General features: G+C 32.9%; 2 long non-coding RNA genes across 2 annotated transcripts; both read left to right on the top strand.

Moving 5' to 3' along the window:
• The first annotated feature begins 987 nt into the window (after positions 1 to 987).
• LOC114416553 lies at positions 988 to 4979 on the top strand. The gene is made up of 3 exons (XR_003667483.1): positions 988 to 1969; positions 2832 to 2920; positions 4635 to 4979. It is a non-coding gene; the product is annotated as an uncharacterized LOC114416553 (long non-coding RNA).
• A 3830-nt stretch (positions 4980 to 8809) lies between these two features.
• Positions 8810 to 12516, top strand: LOC114405203. The gene is made up of 4 exons (XR_003665174.1): positions 8810 to 9169; positions 9321 to 9711; positions 10392 to 11787; positions 12239 to 12516. It is a non-coding gene; the product is annotated as an uncharacterized LOC114405203 (long non-coding RNA).
• Positions 12517 to 15982: the final 3466 nt, after the last annotated feature.

Raw genomic sequence — 15982 nt, 5'->3', positions numbered from 1 at the left:
AACAAATCATGAGTAACAGTTTTTCATTTTTCAATAAAAATATTTTTATTTTAAATTTCTTAATCAATACTCTTAGAACACCATTTGTCATCTTCAGCTCTTCCACTGCCTTAATTTGTTTTGGTCCCCCAGGCGGAGGATCCTTCTTCAGCAACATGATGAATAAAATTTTATTAGATAAGAATTCTGAGAAATTGTTGGATTTGTTTGACTGTCGGGTCTTGATTAGGAAAATCGAGAAGTTACTCTGCAATGTGAGGCTCAGGGGTTGAGAACTTCCTTCAGAAAAATGCATTTCAAGAAAATCATTCTCTGTCTTTGACAACTTCCTTAATTCATAAGATCTCAACAAAAAATTCACAATTATTTTATTTTATAGTTTATTGAAATATTTCAATGTTTAATTATTTCTATTTTATCTAAATTATATCATATATAAAACTCGTGAAACACGCTGATCAACATTTAGTCTGTTTAGCGTATAAAGAATATTTAGTCTTTAATTACATATATATTTACAGATTAGCTAACGGAAAAAAACATGGGTGTATAATTACGAAATTTACAATTTGTTCCAGTACCACTGGACTAAAATATATCAAAGCAAATGTCAACTTAGTATGCTCCAACCTGCATGCGCTGCTTTTTTTGAAACCAGCATGGGTTATAAAAAATGGCTTCCGGACCCATTATTCCATGTGGGTTGGCATTTTCTTTGTCATCAAATCAAGATTAGGTTTGCAGATTAACAAGTATATTTAAAAATTTAAAAGTTGCATATACAAGGATTTGACTTTTCTAATAAATCATTTTAGTAGTTGCAACTCTGTGATGCATGCGTTGTTAAGAAGATAAGTACAAGCCTAAAAATATTTATATAAATGAATAATCAAAATGAAATCATGCATACAGAAACAATTGTATATGACAAAAGCAGGTTTAAATTATATTTGTACAACGACAAACATTGACAGATTAACCAAATCACAATATTAGGAAAACCCAAAAGTCTTCCTTTAATTGTAAACGTTAGGGAACTTAAGATCAGCAAAAAAAGTCTCAGAACTCAAAATCCTCATTTCAACAATACAGAAGGAGTTCAAGCTAGCAAGACTCAGATGGCGGACATGGCAGTTTCCATAGCACGAGAGAAATTGCTTCCACTGATAAGAGATGAAGCAAATCTGATTTGGGACATGCCCAAAGAATTTGCAGACCTAAAAGATGAACTAGAATACATTCAAGCTTTCCTCAAGGATGCAGATAAAAGGGCTGCTGGCAAAGGAGACAACATGAAAGAGGGAATCAGAAACTGGGTGAAACAGTCGAGGGAAAGCATCATTTCCCATAGAAGATTTTATTGATGAATCCATGATCTATGTGGAACAACAGCCTCGTGATCCTGGATGTACAAGTTAACTTTGTGAGATTGTTCATTTTGTTGGGTCTTTGACGTCTCGCCATTGAATAGCAACAGAGATTCGGCAGATTAAGTCATTTGTACATGGAATCAAGCAAAAGGCTAAAGATTATCAGTTCCAAATCCAACCTTCTTCTGAACATGGGAAGAGAAGTCATAAAGGTAGTCAAGTTGTTCAATGGCATGACCCTCGAACGGCTTCTCGTTACCTTGAAGAAGCTGAAGTTGTTGGCATTGAAGGGCCAAGAGATGAATTGATTGGTTGGTTAGTAGGGGTACCAGCGTATCGCACTGTCATATCAGTGGTAGGAATGGGAGGGCTTGGAAAAACCACACTTGTCAACAGAGTTTTTAACAACTAGAAGGTGATTGGACATTTTGATTTCCATGCATGGATCGTGGTGTCTCAGTCCTACACAATGGAAGGGTAGACGAGAGACTTGGTGAAGAAGTTATGCAAACAAAAAAGGGAGGATCCTCCTCAAGATATTCTGAAATGGATCCAGATTCATTGATTGATGAAGTGAGAAACAATATGCAAGAGAAGAGGTACGTTGTCATTCTTGATGATACACGGAATGTAGAAATTTGGGGTTAGATTCAACATGCCATGTTTGACAATAAAAATGGAAGTAGAATTTTAATCACAACTAGAATGCAAGAGGTTGTAGTCTCTTGTAAGGGAACTCCTCTTGACCACGTGCATGAGATGAAACCTTTAACTTCAGAAAAATGTCTGGAACTCTTATGGAAGAAGACATTCCAATATGGGGAAAAATTTGGCAAATTCTAAGTTCAGAGATGGAGAAAAATCACCATTTAATAAGTGTAATTGTAACATGCTGTTTTTTTTTAAGTAAACAAAAAGAGTTTTATTTAAAAACAAATAAAGTTTTAGAAAAAAATAATGGTGTTTTTGTAATTACACAAATGATGGGAAAATGGTTTTATTAATTAAAATAATAAGTTTTGAAATAAATAAAATAAATAGATGTTTTAATGAGTTAGTTATTTATTTAAAAGGAGTTAAATAAAGTTTTCTTTTTATAAAATAATAAAATAAAAAAGTAGAGTAAATAATAGGCTCAGAGTGCTCTAGTTATAAATAAAGACATATTATATCAGTTTTTACAATTACGATATATATTTACGCTCTTTTTTCCTCTCAAATTTATTCTCTCTTCTTCTTCTCTTAAAACCTTATGTTTTTTCTGTATACGCCCAAATCTATCCTAGTAAAATTACGATCTCGGACTTATTAACCGTTGAATCGTTCTGAAATTTGGCTTTCATCTTTGGAACTAATTTTCGCACATTCTCATCGTTGGGATTTCAAAAATAGTGTTTGTAGAGAGTGAAATTGAGGCTCTAATCCCTTCTTCTTCTCTTTAACACTTGAAAACCTTAGCAGAACAACCAGAGGAAAAGCTTGAGTAAGCTTAGGGAATCGCTAGAGACGCTGCTATCACTGTCGGACTACATACGTGAACCCGCTTAAAGGTAAGAGATGAGTTTATTATAATTGGGATTAGAGTGAACATGTGTAGAGATCCTTAAAAGATCAAATTGAGGTTAATTTTGAAGTATTTTATCCGTTTTAATTTTTTCTATACAATGATAACTATGAATTGCTCATGATTGACGGGTAAATTGATATCCTGATGTGAATTGAATGGTTTAATTAAGTGTTTGACTTTGAATGTTAAAACCTAAAAATTTTAAAATTTTTGATTCTTGCATGTTTTCTTGAAATTAGTTGAGGGGTTTGTTCCCCATGTAATCACCTGTTCTATGCTATTAACCAAATGAATAAGTGAATGATTATATGTCTTAAATGTTGGAAGATTGTTATTTTATATATATATATATATATATATATATATATATATATATAATGTATGAGAAGTAATCATGTGTTAGTGAGAAGGTGTAATGAGACATGTGTTGTGAATAAGTATGGGATTAATATGTTCCTCAATGTGATTATACCTATTATTGTGAAGTATAAAGTGATGACATTGAGTTATGAGTTGTGAGTTGTGAACTGTACAATCACACAACTGTAAGATCCTTTAAGGGTGACAAGTTTTTGTTTGACAAGTATTGTGATGGGATCCATTATGGAAACCCGATGAGTATAATCATTTTGAGGCACGACGAGTTAAAATGATTTTGAAAATAATTGAGTAGTTGTGTGTATTGCATAATTCACAGGTAAAGTATGTGTTTGTGCCATGTATATATTAATACTATATGATGTGTATATGATTCATGAGGTGTGATAACATGTTGCTTTAGGATTATAACATTGTGATTGACATTGAGTGTATGTGATAAATTGAGTATGTGTTGAATTGTAAGATACATGTGTATTGAGATATTATATGCATTGATTTGTGAGTTATGAACCATACAATTACACAACTGTAAAATCCTTAAGGGCGACAAGTTAATGTGCGACGAGTATGATGATTGGATCCACTGTGGGAACCCGGCGAGTTTAATCACTTTGAGACGCGACGAGTTAAAATTATTTTGAGAACAATTGAGGAGTTGTGTGTTTTGTATAATTCATAAATAGAGTCTGCGTGTTAAAATATTTTTTGGGTTGAACCCGAATCAGGAGGGAGAGGCCCTGGCAGACTCTTCGAAGTGTAGACCTTGGGGGTAAATACACTCAGTTTGAATGTTCCTTCAATCCTATGTTGATCCCATATGGTTGGAGTGTTCTCCCAAAATAGAGTAACCCTGACTGGTCTCTCTATGATTTCACCTAGTGAGAGTGACCTGACTTCTAGTGTATGGTCCATCTTGTCATGTATTCCTAGGCATCCGATGAGGTTTTTCACAGATATGATACCATATTGCATATAAGCTTGAGACTTAGTGTATCTATAGCATAACACCCGTGTAATGATCATTGTGACTTGTTATTTGGTGGTGTGTAATGAATTGTGAGTGAGATATTGTGTTGTACTTGAGATATGTTTTTTTGAACACGTGATTAATGTGAAGGTGTGAAATGTGAATTTGTGATTAAATCCTTGGAACAAGTGATGTTATACAATGAGTGGTAAAATGATCCAAATTGTGCTAAGTTGAGCTTGTTATACTTATATTATCTATGTGTATGTGTGTGCGCGCGTGTGCTTTCGTATAGCTCTACTTGGTTGAGAATGTGATAACTCACTCCTTGTGTATTGTTTGCGTTTAGATCTTGTGATAATCTCAAACTTGTGTTCGTGGGAGCAAATGGTTAGGTGGATAACTTTAAAGAATCTCGTGCTAGAGGGTGCTTGGACACAACACTCTGATACAATGTGACATTGGGACATGGGTTTCTATATCATTTCCATAATGTTCTGAATATGTTACTTTATGTTGTTCCAGTGCTTAACTTGCTTTCCTTGTGTAAAAAAAATTGGACGACCTTGTTTTCGGTCAAAGATGTTTTCATATCCTTATTTGATAAATTTTTAATTTGATGATTAACGTTGATGTAAACCTTTTATTCATGTAAACTCTTTTATACTCAGAAAATAAAATCTCTTTCATGTAATTCCACATTTCCATGTATTTTATTATATAAATATGTACATCGGGGTAAAGGGTGTCACATTAACAAAGATTTTAGGTTTTGGTTATGATGATTTGCCATACCATCTCAAATTCTGCTTATTGTATTTTGAAATGTATCCTAAAGATTATGAAGTAAAATCGATAAGATTGATTCGATAGTGGATAACGGAAGAATTTGTAAAAATGAAGAAGGACAAACAATAGAGGAAGTTGCACAACAATATTTAACAGAGTTGATTGTCAGAAGTTTAGTGTAAGTGTCTTCATTTACCATTGATGGTTTTGAATAATGTGGAGTGCAATATTATAAATGTAGTCTCGAAAATTATGTTCATGTATCTAGAGAATTACATGTATCAAGAAAATATGTACCTAGGTAATGAGAGTTTATGCGCTGGTGAATTAATGCTCTCTAGGAAGTTCCATTGTTCACTATAAATATGTGGACTCACTAGTTGCATCAAAAAAGCTAAGCCAAAGTTGAAATAAAATTAGGAAATTATTCAACCCTAAATAATCTTCCTCTTATTCTATTTTCCTTTGAGTTTTCACCTCTAGAATACCACCAACAGATGGAAAAGCTAAGAGATGTTGTGTTCATGACCTATTGCATGATATGATCCTCAGAAAATCCAAGGATTTGAGTTTCTTCTAGCATATTAGTAATGAAGATGAATCAATGTCAAGTGGGATGATTCAGCACTTATCAATAGCAATCACTTCCAATGATTTAATGGAGAGTATTGAAAGCTCATGCACCTGGTCACTGTTTGTTTTTTCACTTGAAGAGTCAACAATATCCAACAACTATGTGCTAAGAATCCCTACAAAATACAGGCTATTGAAGGTGCTTGATTTTGAAGATGGTGAATTGAGTTTTGTTCCTGGAAATTGTGGAAATCTAGCACACTTGAGGTATTTCAGCATCAGGAACATATGGAGAGCAAGTTTTCCAAAATTATTGATAAGCTCACTACTAGAAAAGCAACATTCTACGACTAGAAGACAACATCGATTATTCGGGGACTGTTGTAGAATATACGCGGTGACATTTATGTAAATACCACGAAACAAACGACATCGTTCTTGGCAAAGACCGTAGTGGCATTTGACGCAACTCATTAAACGACTATGTTGCCGTAAACAACGTCGTCGTATACCCATACACGCATTCAATACAACGTCGTTTGTTAATACAACACCGCCCTTGATTGTATTTTTTAAATTGTTTTAATTTTCATCTCCAAAAACCTTCATCTCAGAACCCTAGCTGCATAACCCCCTTCATCCCTAGCCGCGTAACCCCCTTCATCTCAGAAAAAGATTTTCATCTCCGCCGTCGTGGCCACCATCGTGGTGATACTATGTTGTGGGTCATATGCATCCAATCAGAGGTTCCATTTCTCTTCCTTCTTTCGCACCGAAGTTCCAATCGGTAAATTGCTTCTCTCTTTCGTCAATCTTCATTCCTTCTCTCTAAACAATAACTGTAATAACGCTCATGCTGCGTGAGCTAGGGCTAGGGTTTTTCCTCGTCGTTGTTTCGTTACTCCTTTGGCGGTTTTTTGGTTTTGACTTCGATCCTCTTCACGATCGAGACGCTAATTCTTGGTTATTCTTCCTGATTGCTTTTGTTCTTGTGCTCACGATCGCACTTCGTGCAGCTCACTACTGCACTATATGCAGCAACAGCGGGGACGCGAGTGAAGGAGCGTCCAATATGGCTTTGGGCAAATCAAACCCGCCGGACATCGATGAGGATCTCCACAGCCGACAACTCGCCGTGTATGGGCGAGAGATCATGCAAAGGCTCTTCGGTTCCAACTTTCTCATCTGCGGGATGTAGGGTCTTGGCGTCGAGATTGGTAAAATCTTTGAACAGTTGGCTTGAATTGAGATTGTATTATATTCGATCGGATTTGTGATGCCTTGGTTTTTGGTAAAATTCTGTTAAATGTTAGCTTTTTGCTTGAAGAAATTCGATCAGTTAGTTGATAGATATTGAGATTTGTGTTGGTTGATTTGGTGATTTTGTTATTAGCTCTCCGCCTCTCCCTGCCACCTGGAAACCTTGATGTTGCAGACTTTTTTTTTTAAACCTTGATTACCAGTTGACAGTTGTAATTTTTTTTTGTTAACTTAGGTTATAGTTTTATCATTTGTGTGTGACTTGATTTTTTGTTTGATGGTTGTGATATTTAGGTTCAAGCTTTAAAGATGATAGTGCTAACTCTATAATTTTAAATCATGTTTTTGAATTCTAATAAAGTTTACTTCCTGTCTGCTGTGAAGAATCTCATTCTTACTGGTGTCAAGTTCGTGACCTTGCATGATGAGGGGACTGTGGAGCTATGGGATATATCCGGTAGCTTTGTGTTTTCAGAAAATGATGTTGGTAAAATCAGGGCAGCAACTTCTGTTAGTAAGCTGCAGGAGCTCAACAATGCAGTGGTTGTACAAAGCTTGACTACTCAGCTGACTAAAGAGCACCTTTCCAATTTCCAAGTACCTACTTCCTCTGTCTAATCTTCCCTTCCTTTTAAAATGAATTTCCAAGTACTAGTCACTTCACTTTCTGTCATAACAGAAATTATTTGTTAATTAATTAGTTCTTATATCCATAGTTTTTGAAATGGCTATGTAGCTGCTGCAAATGGGGTCACTAGTAATAGTAATTATTGCTGCGTGGTATTTATTTTATATAAACTTCAACTTTTAATAGTAAACTAATCAGTGATACACTCACCATTCTGCATGTTGAAGCTTTTGCTTTTAATAGTTACATGTACATGAGGCAAGAATGATTAATAATTAATAATATGCCGAAGCCTTAAATTGTTTGGTTTTTTCTGCTGCTACAAAAAAGCTTACATGTTACAAGAGAGATCTAGGAAAATAACACAATAATCTTATTATTCTAGGTGCATACTATATATTATATAGAGATATAGAATAGAAATCTCATAGTTCATTCAAACTTCAGAGAGTGGTTTCTAAGTTCTAATCACCCCTCCTTTGGCAAACATTAAGTTTTAATTTTTAGCAAACCCCTTTGAGTGCATGTGAGGATTTTACTAGAGAGTTCAAATATGCTTTTACACTTAAATTAACAAATTCTATCTTTTTCATTTTATATATTGAAATTCGCAAATATATATTGGAATTCACAAAAATACTTTTCCAACTTTAATCCAAGCATAGCCTGTCTAGGTTTTAATCCATTTCTCAAGTGTAGATTTCCACTTTCAAGAACTGCCTTATGCAGAAAAATGAAAACCTTTCCATTAAGTACATGAATTCTACCTTCTCAAACACATCAAAAAGTTAATTAAAACTTGTTTCCAACCAAAGGCAAAATGAAACTGAAAATGATTAAAATTCCACTTTTTATTTAGTTGACCACCGACCATAGTTCTTCCTTCTCTCTATCTTCTCAAGTGTAGAACTTGGTATATTTGTACCAAGTTTCATTTAGCTGTAGATTGATGAAGAAAATAGTGAGCAGAATTTGTTGTCCTTTTCAAATGCAAGGTTCTCAATGACAAGTTTTACTACATTATGGTTTGCAGCACATTTAAATAATCTCACACTACCAAATGAATTTTGTCTATAGGTCTTCTACTAGCTTGGCTACACTGTTGTCTTTGGGTCATATGCGTCTTTTATTTTCATTTGAATTGGTATGTAACTAACCTTTTAACTAATTTGTGTATCTCTGACATAGGCTCTTTTTTCGGATGGATATAACATGAGTATGCTTCTTGTGGTCATGACATCTAGAAGATAAATATTTTGATGTTTCTTGTCTCTTGTACTTTGACTTGTGCTGGATAAATTTTCCTTTTTAATTAATTTCCTTTGTTAATTTAATACAAAGTGTCTCAAATAAGATCGTTTTTAAAAAGGGATTTATGTATTTTCAATTCCTTCATTAGGTGGGGCTTGGGAGCCTCATGCACTAAGTCTCCCTTTAATGTATTTTCAATTCCCTTCAAAGAAAGTGTCTGAAATTCAACTTATACCTGAACAAAAAGTTCCAATGGTTGATGCTCCTCCATGAGTGAGCAGTCTTAGCCACCACAGTCACAACGTCCACCATGCCTCCATGAGTGAGCAGTCTTAGCCACCACAGTTAATTTAACTATCTGCATGAGTTTCAAAAATCATAAGGTAAAGTCTTAAGTAAAATTTAATGATTAAAAGCTATATGTTACAAAGCAAGTAACGTGGAAATAAACTTAGTATCTTTCCTTTCTACTTGCATTTCAACTAATCCAACCTATCTAATTTATGTTTGTGATCACAATGCCTCAATTTTCAGAAGCAGAACATTAATGATTCAACACCATAAAGGGACCTCCTAAGCTGGTAAGAATCAGCATGAAAAGCTTTGTTATATAAAGATTTGGATTCCTCATAATTCTCCATCCACAACAAAAAACTACTTCTGAATTCAGTTAACACACCAACCCCACATCCAAAGCTTCAGTTCAATATGGCAACCTTGTCAAGTTTTGCTCCTTTGGACAAGTGACAGGGGACAATGGCACCATAGATGGTCAAGGAGCATTTTGGAGGCAGCAATTTTACAACAAAAGGTTGAACTATACTCGACCCTACCTGATTGAATTAATGTTCTCAGACAAGATTCAAATCTCCAATCTAACGCTCCTAAACTCTCCATCGTGGAATGTTCATCCTGTTTATAGCAGGTAATTCTAGCTTGCCTTTCATACATAGTCTTAATTATTCGAGTTATAAATTAAATGCCTTCAAGATTACGTTACAAAACAATTATTTTCTAATTTCAAGATTATAACAAATTTTCCAACACTATACAACAATATTATTATTAAGGGCCTCACCATCATCGCGCTTGTCCCATGTCCAAACACAGATGGCATTAATCCAGGTGACATCAAAAGATTATTTCTTGTATATATGTGGGATTGTGGAGAGTGTATCAAGTAAAAATGAAAAATGAATTAGTTTTAACTATTTAATTTTACATAAATGTTAATATTAATTCAGTTATTTACACATGGTTATTTGAGTAAAAATAGTTTTTTTTATTTTTTATTTTTTTTAACGTTCTCACCTCATATGCTATGTTTTCCTATATATATGTTGTATCATGAGTATTTTAAAATAATAATATAAATTGTTGCAGATTTTAATATTAGTAAATGTTTAACTAAATTTTTTAACTCTTGAAAAATGGTTGAAAGGTGTTATGTATGAAAGGGAATTTATTTATTTTAAAATAATTTATTCATTGTAATTATAAATATTGATTTTAATATTATATAATAATATTTATTGAGTATTAGTAATATTGATAATATTATAAATATAAATATTGATTATTAATTAACCTAAAATTTAATTGCAGGTTATTCAACATTTAACATCGTTGCTTTCGTAAGCACCGATGTAGAAATATGTAATTTTTACATCGGTGCTTCCACCGACACCGATGTTAAAACACGCATTTCTACATTGGTGGTCAATATAGCACTGATGTTAAAACACACATTTCTACATCGGTGGTCAACATAGCCCTGATGTAAAAAATTCAACCTTCAACAACGGGCATGCGTCAGCAACATTGTCAATAGCACATTGTTTAAGTTGTTGATGATATCAGCAACATAGTCAATAAATGTTTTTCAAAGACGGTGGTTTGGTTAGCACCGATGTAGAAAACAATGTGTTTTCTACATCTTTCGATATAGGACCGATGTCAAAACTTTTGGTATTCAACGACGTCATATTCTATATCGGTTAACCACCAATGTAGAATGTCGTTTTCGACCGATGTAAAAACCGTGTTTTGTAGTAGTGGCTCCAGAACCTCGAGACCTTAGACATACGGAACACAATGGTCACGAAAATGCCAAAGGAGATTTGCAAGCATAGAAAGCTACGACATCTGTTGGGTGATGAAATGACATTGTTTCAATTGAAAAATAGTCTAAGAGGCATGACATCCCTACAGACATTGCATCAAGTAAGTTTAGTTATTTTGGATGAATATGGAGAAAAGATAAATAAGGATGGTGATGTAATAAAGTTAATCAGAGAACTGAGAAAGCTGAAGCAGTTAAGGAACTTAGGCGTGATGGATGTGAAGGAAGAACAGGGAAGCACTCTATGTTCCTCAATAAATGAGATTCAAAACTTGGAGAAACTAAATATTGTATCAACATAGGATGGAGTCCTTGATTTGCCTTTTATTTCATCCTTGCACATGCTTCATAAGCTTAGGCTATCTGGGAAGTTAAATAAATTTCCAGAGTGGGTTTCACATCTCAAAAATCTTGTGAAATTGTTTTTGATACACTCCAGGTTGATGATCCATTGAAATCACTACAAAATATGTCACAGTTGTTGTTCCTTGCGATTGGCTCCATGTCTTATGAAGGTAAAAATTTGTATTTTCAAGATGGAGGCATTCAACAACTAAAGGAACTGCGTCTCAAATATTTATATAATTTGGATTCCATCGTTATCTATAAAGGAGCATTGCATTCTTTGAGAAAACTCCAATTTAGGGAAATACCCCAACTTAATACAGTACCTCTTGGCATCCAACACTTGAAAAAGCTTGAAGTTTAAGATATACATCATATGTCGACTGAATTCAACAACTGCATTTCTCCCAATGAAGGTCTAAAGAACCCAATCATCCAGCATGTGCCCCTGGTAAGAATTACTACCAGCCTCGAAGAAGGAGAAAAAACTCACGTTATTCATTCATCATTCAAGGAATTAGAATTCATAAGAAGGTACGACTTTTGTTCCTAATATATGTAGAATGGGATTCAAATTACACGTATTTTAATGTATATATGTGTCTCCTTTATTTCTTAAAGGGAAACACTTTTCTTAATTATTAGATTTTCTAACTGATAAGGGAAATAGCTGTTTTGGATTTCAATTCCAAGAAAATGATACTTATGTTATTGTTTACAGTTTATAATAGTCATCAATAAATGTAATTTATTTTTAATTCCCAAAATAGTTTCTCTACGTTTGAGTCCTTTTATTTTCTATCAGATGCTTTATTTCTATATTTTTTATTCTATATCACACTTTAGAAATTTAGGATAAAATTGTCTAATCTGTAAAAAAAAAAAAACTTCATGAGGTGTCTTTGACCTTTGTATCTTTTCTCTGTCAAAAGTCTCATCACCATTATAATGCACTATACTAATATATTGTTCTCTGAATTGGTAGGAATTGGGCTTTCAGTCTCTGAACTTTAGATTCTCCATGTTGCACTTTCAACAATGGCATTAAATCATTTTGTTTCAAAAGTGTCTCTTTGGTCCCCAGATGAAAAGGATATGTAAAGTTCTTTGGTCCCCAGATGAAAAGGATATGTGAAGTTCTCTTTCTTGGACTAAGTCATTTGAGTTTATGACCGTTTGTGATGTATAATACTGTATGAAACATACTATAACAGTGTGTCTTTCAAGGATTGTAAGATCTTATTTTCTATTTGACTTATGCCTTTCTATTTGGGAATAAGTAAAACATAAAAACTTTATGTAATTTCTTTGTCCCGTAAAATTTCCTTCTTTATTTATTTTTAAGGTTTTCTACTAAGTTTTCTTCTGCCAACCCTTTCTCTTCTGAATATTTGTTAGTAAACCACCCATTAAAAAAAATTATAGTAGGAAGAGTGGTAACAGAATATTAGGGCCACTTGGAGTTATTTATATCAGATCGAGTATTAGAAGTGATACCCATGGCACACACATTTCATGAACTAGTTAAAAGTTGCACTTCATATAACACAATATTTACCTTTAAAATCTATTTGGTTTTTCTCCATGTATGCTATAATGTTCCAGTTTATTAGTTAAGTGAACAGTTAATTATATGCCACAAATATATCGTACGAAGACATCAACAGTAATCTGTGTTATTTTACAAGTTTTCTAATAAAAGAATTTATATCTAGTCAAACACAGCAAACTTATATGCAGATAATTGCACCTTTATGAACCAACAACAAATATAAGTTCATAGCAAATATGTCATTAGGATAATTTATTTGATATAATTGCTTCTTTGTGAACTAATAGCAAATAGATCTATCATGATAACTATACCTCACAAGCCAGAGAAGATGTATTAGTGGCTGCTCCTCAGCATAAAAGTAAGTAATATTAAGTAGAATAAGCTTGACAATAGATTCAACACAAAAGCTTAAACCATGGCAGCAGCCTAATCAACCAATCCTGTATAGAGAAATTTCAGCAAAAGAAAATTTTCTTTGGGTGAATATAATGGCAAAACAAATTGAACTCGGAAAGAAAAAACAAGATACTTGTTGCCCATTTTCCGTAAAATAAATTAAAAATGATTTTATTTAAAATAAATAAAGTTTTAGAAAAATAATGAGATTTTTTAATTAATTAAATAAGGAGAAATAGTTTTATTAATTAAAATAATGTTTTAAAGGTAAATAAAATAAATATGTGTTTTTAGAAAAAAAACATTTTATTTATTCATTTGATAAAGAATAAAATAGAGGTCCTTTTTATAAAATAATAAAATAAAGAAAAATAGAATAAAAAATAAGGTATCTTAACTATAAACAAAAACATATTATATTAATTTTTATATTTTAAGATACATCTCTATGTTCTCTTTTCCTCTCAAAGTTATTTTCCTTTCTTCCTCTCCCAAAACCTTTTGTTTTTCCCGCTACACTCAAACCTGTCCCAGTAAAACTACGATCCTAGACTCGTTAACCGTGGGATCGTTATGAAATTTGGACACCGTATTCACAACTCATTTTTGCACATTCCCATTATTGCGATTTGTGAAATAATGTCTGTAGAGAGAGAAATGTCTCTCGTATGGAGACAGTAAAATAGAGACTTCAATCCCTTCTCCTTCTCTCTAATGCTTGAAAATCCTAATAGAGCAATCTGAAAAAAAGTTTGAGGAATTTTAGAGAACCACTAGAGATGTTGTTATCCCTACCGGACTACACATGTGATCCCGCTTAGAGGTAAGAGATGAGTTATTCGCAGTTGGGGAGTAGTGAGAACATGTGTATCGATCCTTAGAAGAATAATTGAGATGGATTTTGAGGTGTTTTTGCAATTTTGATTCTAAATTTACAACTATAACTGTGAATTATATATGTTTGACGAACCAATTGATACCTCGATGCGAAATTGCTGTGAAATTGATATGTTATTATGTTGAGTGTGAACCCTAGAAATTGAGGCTTTTTCTAATTAGTGTGAATGGATGAGATTAAGTAAAAAGAAATTTATCGTAAGAGGGAGTGAGATATCACTACTAGAAAAAGTACTTTTAATATCGGTTATTTTAGACATTCAACATCGATTTTGAATTGATGTTGAATCTACCGACGTTAAAAGTGTCAATGTTAACATCGGTTATGAAAACCGATGTTGTGATACACTCATGACATCGGTTTTCTTAAAAAATGATGTTGTTGTGCAAAAAACAACATAAGTTTTTTCCTAAAAACCGATGTTGAATTGTGTATTCTGAAACGCTTTCTACATCGGTTCTGAAAAGATCGATGTTGAAAGTCATATATAACATCAGTTTTTGAAAAAACCGATATTGAATGTGTTTATAACATCAATTTTGGCCAATACCGATCTAGAAAGTGCCTTTACAACATCGATTTTGGGTTAAAATTGATGTTATAAAAAAACTTACTACATTGGTTTTTGACCAACCGATGTTGTTTTTTGCAGTATTTTTTAAATATTTTGTTTGTTTTTACAATGAACCAACTAGAACTAATTTACAAAAAATATATTAATTTTATTCTAATATAAATGTTATACCCAACTAAATAAATGCAAACACTGAATTTAAACTCAATCAACTTCTTATGAATAATTATTTATGAAACCATATCTTATAACAAATAATAAATTGATAAAATTCAAAACTAACCTTATATGCTTTATTTTTGGCCTTGAGCTCGTGAATCCTCTTCTCGTAGATTTGTTTTACATTTGGGTTGTGGTGTGTGACTCAAAATCACAAATGACTCAAGTGAGAAGACTTTAAATTGGTGCTGTCATAACTGTTTTCAATTATTGTAACTGAATTGGTTTTGACACCAACGCATAGCTAGAGTGTACATATATATTCTTGATCATGTAATGCAGTGTGTGGTTTTTTAGGAGAGTGGCTGAAAAACAGAGAAGCTGAAAAACTGCAGAAATCAGAGAGTTCAAAAGGGAGGTAGTGAGCTAGGTGATTGAGAGAGGTTTTGTTGAAAGAGAAACCAAGAGAGATCAAAGCTAGCTGCTGCTTGTATTTAACTTGTAATTTCATGATCAATGTGATGATGATGAGCTGCGTTTTCCCGTGGATGTAGGCACATTGCCGAACCACGTAAATCTTTGGGTTCTTGCTTTGTTGTGTATTGCTTTGAATTCTGTATCAAATTATAAAAATGGTGTAATAGTTGTCAAAGTTATCGCACTATTATTTAATCACTCTTCTATTATAACATTGCATTTATTAATTTTAATAAATATATTATATTTAATAAATATAATAATTAATTTTATATAAAGATACTAATTTATTGAAATATTTATAAAAATTATATATTAATGAGATTAATTAAATACTAACTTGATATAATACCTCTTTCTCTCTCTTGTGTTTAATTTTATTTTTTACTTCTGTCTATGTGAGAAAAAAGAAAATAAACAATTAATACTATTAAAAGCTAAAATTAAATCAACAACGTTACTTTTGACTTTTGAGGAAAAAGAAAACAAGGAAATAAATCTATAACACTAGATAAAGGGACACTCAATGGGATAGGTGTTTTTCGGTCTCCACTTTTACTAGATCATTTTACTCTTCAAAACTTAGATTTAAAAACAAAACAAAAATCCAAATCTACCTATATACACAGAGCACAGTTCTCTTCCCCTTCCGTTGGTCCCTATAACTAGG

Source organism: Glycine soja, chromosome 1 (genome assembly GCF_004193775.1).
Source record: "Glycine soja cultivar W05 chromosome 1, ASM419377v2, whole genome shotgun sequence".
In the NCBI taxonomy this organism is placed as follows: domain Eukaryota; kingdom Viridiplantae; phylum Streptophyta; class Magnoliopsida; order Fabales; family Fabaceae; genus Glycine; species Glycine soja.
The sequence above is the reverse complement of the archived record's forward strand: the minus strand, read 5'-3'. Positions and strand labels throughout refer to the sequence as shown.